This window comes from Melozone crissalis, unplaced genomic scaffold (genome assembly GCF_028551555.1).
Source record: "Melozone crissalis strain CALT ecotype California unplaced genomic scaffold, PUWL_Pcris_2 ptg000271l_1, whole genome shotgun sequence".
Taxonomy (NCBI): domain Eukaryota; kingdom Metazoa; phylum Chordata; class Aves; order Passeriformes; family Passerellidae; genus Melozone; species Melozone crissalis.
Window position 1 is genome coordinate 77,501 of NW_026536025.1, and position 5,000 is coordinate 82,500.

Consider the following 5,000-nt stretch of genomic DNA (forward strand, 5'->3'; position numbering starts at 1 on the left):
TGTCGCGGGCCACCGGGTAGACCTGGTGTCCCAGGCCCACGGGGTAGACCTGGTCTCCCGGACTCCGGGGTAGACCTGGTGTCCCAGGGCTCGGGGTAGACCTGGTGTCGCCGGCCGGCCTTGGCCTACGGCCACCTGGCCCCATTTGCTAGACCTGTGGTCCCCGCCGGCCTTAGCCCACGCCCGCCCAGCCCGTGGCTAGACCTGTGGTCCCTAGCCGGCCTTCCTCTACCGGTGCCTAGCAAGCGGGAAAAGTATGCAGACAGCGCCGGGGAGGCTGGTGGGGGAGGGCGGGGCGCCGGGGAGGCTGATGCGAGAGGGTGGGGCGCCCCCAACCGCCGATGGGCGTGCGCGGCTCCGACAGAGACGGCAAGGGCAGGGGCAGGGGCAGGGGCAGGGGCAGGGGCGGGCGCGGGGACGGGGACGGGGACGGGGCCAGCGACAGGGAGAGAGGGCACGCGAGAGCGTGCACGCGGACCGGCAGCCAGGCGGGCGGGCGGGCCCTGGCGGGGAGGCGGGGGCAGGAGGCGTGGCGGGGGGCGGCGAGGGGGCGGGGATGGTTGTCCGCGCGTGCGTGTGCACGCGCGGCGGTGAGGTGGCCTGAAGGGATGACCTTGGGGAGTGAGCGTGCGCACTGGCGGGGGGTCGGTGGGTGTGGCGCTGTATCTGTGTCTGTGTGCGGACGAGGGCCAAGGGCCGGCGGCTTCGTGCCGGCCCCGGGCGCCTCGGCACCGAGCCCCCACGGCCCCCTAGACTCACGTCGAGGGCGGAAGACCTCTGCGGACCGTGAAAGAGCCCGCCCGAAAGTGGCCGCCTGCGTGCTGGCGGTGGTGCCGGCGGCAGCCGCCTCTACCGGTGGGCGGGGCGGGGCGGGGCGGGGCGAGCCGCGCCGCATCGGGGCCAGGGGGGCCGGGCTGTATAGGGTCTCAGGAGGGCGTGGGGGGGGGCGGCAGGGCGGGGGCGCGGGGCGGTGGGGGCGCTGTTTCGCCAGTTCAGCGTGTCAGCAGGCAGACCACGGGGCACGGGCTGCCCGTCGGCTCGGCTGGGAGTGCTCTGGATACAAAAGGAAAAGAAATAAAATGTGCCCATTTTTATTGTTGGTTTGTTTTCCCGGATGAGTTTCTCGTTCCAAGCGAATAGAGGAGCCGTTCTACCCAAATCCAAACCACAAGACCACCGACCCCCCCAAAAAAAACCAGCCTCAAAACTCAGCATCAAACAGAGCCGAAACAAAAAAAAAAAAAAAAAAAAAAAGAAAAAAAGAAAGAAAGAAAGAGAAAAAAAAAAAACAAAAAAACCAAAAAGAAAAAACCCCAAAAAAACAAAACAAAACACCCCACCAAAAAAAAAAAAAAAAAAAAAAAAAAAAAAAGAAAGAAAAAAAAAAAAAAAAAAAAAAAAAACAAAAAAAAACAAAAAAACCCCAAAAAAACCAAAACAAAAAACAAAAACACAAAATCCCAAAAGACCAACAAAAAAAAACCCGAAAATATCTATGGATCTTGAAAGGGGGGTGGGGTTCATTGTGCGGGACGGGGCTGATGGAGCCGTCTGGCTCCAGGGTGTTATGAGGCTGTGAGCTTAGCCCGGCTCCGGGATCGATGGGGACGGTGAGGCACCCGGGCGGCGGGCGACGACAGGGGGATGGGAGGTCTACCCCGGGTCCGGGCCGGTCCTGGCTCATCAGGTCAAGCCGGCTCCGGCGCCGCCGCGGCTCGCCGTGGCGCTCGGAAGGAGGGCGGCTGTGAAGGGACACCAGGTCTACCCCGGCTCCGGCCGGGGACACCAGGTCTACCCCGGGTCCTGGGACACCAGGTCTACCCCGAAGCCCAGGACACCAGGTCTACCCCTGGGCCCAGGGAAACCCTAAGTCCTACCCTTAGCCGTGGGCGGCAGAAAGCAAAGTCCGGCAAAGACACCAGGTCTACCCTCAGCCAGGGGACGCCAGGTCTACCCCGAAGCCCAGGACACAAGGTCTACCCCGGGACCCGGGATGTCAGGTCTACGCCGAGCACTGGGCTGCAGAAAGCAAAGTCCGGCCGTGGACACCAGGTCTACCCCGGCTCCGGCCGTGGACACCAGGTCTACCCCGGATCCGGCGGGACATCAGGTCTACCCCGGCTCCGGCCGGGGACACCAGGTCTCCCCCGTGGCCGGCCGGGGACACCAGGTCTCCCCCGTGGCCGGCCGGGGACACCAGGTCTCCCCCGGCTCCGGCCGGGGACACCAGGTCTACCCCGGCTCCGGCCGGGGACACCTGGTCTCCCCCGTGGCCGGCCGGGGACACCAGGTCTCCCCCGGCTCCGGCCGGGGACACCAGGTCTACCCCGGCTCCGGCCGGGGACACCTGGTCTCCCCCGTGGCCGGCCGGGGACACCAGGTCTACCCCGGCTCCGGCCGGGGACACCAGGTCTACCCCGACCCCGGGGCCGCCGTGGGTCGTCCTTGCCCCCGGGTGGCGGGCGCCGGCCGGGGACACCAGGTCTACCTCGCTCCGGCCGGACTTAGTCAAATTTCGGCGGGTGCCGGGTAGACCTGTTGTCGCGGCCGGCTGCGGAAGTTCACCAAGGGGTCGCTGTTGTCGGCCGCCTCCGGCTGCGTCATCGTAAGAGGCGGCCTGCGGTGGCGCCCCTCCCCGGTCGAGCTCCATTGGTTCTCTTGGAGGCCTGGGCGGCTTTGGACTCATCTGTCCGTATTATGGGAGCGAGGTGACGGGCCGCATCCCCGCAGGTTGGTTTCACCCCGTGCCTGCGTGTAAGGCGGTGTGGAGCGGCCGCGCTCGTGCGGTCGGCAGGGCAGAGCAAGTGCCGCCTAGCCGGGACGAGTCTGTGTGGCTCCGTCCCGGCTCCCGTCTTTCCCCGAGGAAGTTGGTACAGTGAGAAAGGGAGGCCGCGAGAGAGAAGGGCTGCGACAGACGGCGGAATTGCCCCCCGAGAGGCCGAGAGAGAGGGGCCGCGACAGGAGGGGGGGCTCCCGGCCGGGAGAGAAGGGCTGCGACGGCAGGAGGCGGAATCCCCCCCGACAGAGGCCGAGAGAGAAGGGCTGCGAAATTGAGGGGGGGCGGAATCCCCGAGAGAGCCGCTCGGCGGCCGAGGCGAGGCGGAGAGAGAGAGGGAGAGAGAAAAGCTGCGAGCGTGTCCCGCTTCTGCCGGCCGATTCGCAAGGGGGGGGGCGGCCCCCCCCTGGGCAGCGGTGGCGGGCGAGGCGGCGGCGCCTCGTCCCTTTTGTGCCTGGCCTTAAGCCGGGGCCCACTCGGCGGGCACTGTTTTGGGCTGTCGGTCGGAACCTCGGCGGCGGGCCGGCCCGCCCGGTGAAGCGGCGGAGCCCGGGGTCGGGGCGCCCCGTCCCCGGGCCGCGTCGTTGAAGCCGTCCCCCTTCCTCGGCCTTAAGCCGGGGACCCGCGTCGGCGGGCAAAGTTTTTCTTTTCGGAGTTGACGGGCCCGGCACCCGATGGAGAGAGCCCCCCGGACTTGTCCCGGGCGAGGCGGCGGCGCCTCGCCCACCTCGGTCGTGGCCGCATCGACCGAGCCGCTTCTGCCGGGCGGGCTGGGTTGCCGGGCGGGGGTCCGTCGTTTTCTCCGCGGCTTAGGCGTGCGGGCAGAGTGGGGGCGCCCGCCCGGCCTCCGCGGATCTTTCTAGTTTTTCTCCGGCGGCCCTAAGCCGCGGCACCGAGAGGCGTTGCGACCGAAGGGGCGCGCGGGCCACGCGAAAAGCGACGGCGGCGAGAGAGAAGGGAGCGAGCGGGATGCCGGCGGGTCCGTGGGGGAGTGAGGCTCGTAACTCGCCCCCCGGGTCCCCGGCGTCCCGGGCCCGCGGCCCCCGTGGCTAGCACGGGTCGCCGCGAACGCGTCTCCATGTGCCTTTTTGGTGGTGCCGTTCCCCCCGGCTGCTTTTTTCCGGGAAGGGAGAGCCGGCCGCCGGTGGCGCGGTCCGGTGGCACTTTTTCTCGCACGCTCGGCCGGGTTCCCCCGGGCCGGAAGGGGAAGCCGAGTCCCCCCGGCCTGGCGGGCCAGCCCAGTCCCAGTCCTGCCGTTGCCTAGCCGAAAGGGAAAAGCCGTTGGCGCCCGCGGGCCGGGCGGGCGGGTGGCGGCACCCCCCGCGCTCCTCCTCTGCCGCGAGCGCTCCGCAGGCGGGGCTGGGCGGCCGTCGCCGTTGTCCCAGGACCGTGGCCGTGGGGCCCTTGTCGCTGTTGGCGCGGTTCCTTCCTTGGCCGCGCGCCCGATCGATGAGGCTTTTCGGGTGGCGTCGGAGAGGGCCCCCGGCGGGCCGGCTCTCCCTCCGGGGCTTCTCTGTCGCGGGGAAGTCACGGCGGGGGGGGTCCGGTGCTCGGGCAGGGCGGTCTCCTTTCCAGTTCGCTTCCCGTTGCGGGCGAGGTGTCGCCCCTCCCGCTGCCGGGGGGTGGCGTCTTTACCGACCCCAGCTGTGTGACGGCCGCGTGGCCCCGCTAGCCTTCAGGTGTCCTTCGAAAACCACGCGAGGTGTGCCGGTGCCGGCCCCGGTCCGGGTAGCGCCCCGTGGGTGCCGGCCGCGAGCAGCGCCGGGCGGCGGTGCGGTTGGAGCTGAGCCGCGGGAGCGAAGAGAGCGAGAAGGGGGCTGAGCGTGACCCGAACCGACGGGGCGCGGACGGGGGACCAGAGCCCGATCCGCGCGCTCCTTTGCCGTTCCGCCGCCCGCTGCAGAGCGAGCCGCCCCGGCTGAAAAGGGGGCCTCGGTGTCCGGGCCGCGCCCGCCTCGTCGGGTCGCTGTCTCCTCTAGCACGTCCGGTGCTTTCCGCGCGGCCCGGTGGGGGGACGCGCCGGACGGGGTTCGCTCCCTGCGAGCGCGCCCCGCTCCGGCCCAACCTCGCCGGCGGCCGGTCGCTCGCCGGTGACCGGTCGGCGGGCGGGTGGTTCGGCTCGGTTGGGGGGCGGGTCAGCCCCGGCCGAGCCCCGTTCCGCGCGCCGCGTGCCGTGACTTCCAGCGCGAGGCCGAGTCTCGAAGCGGGGGGCGCGGGCCCCCGG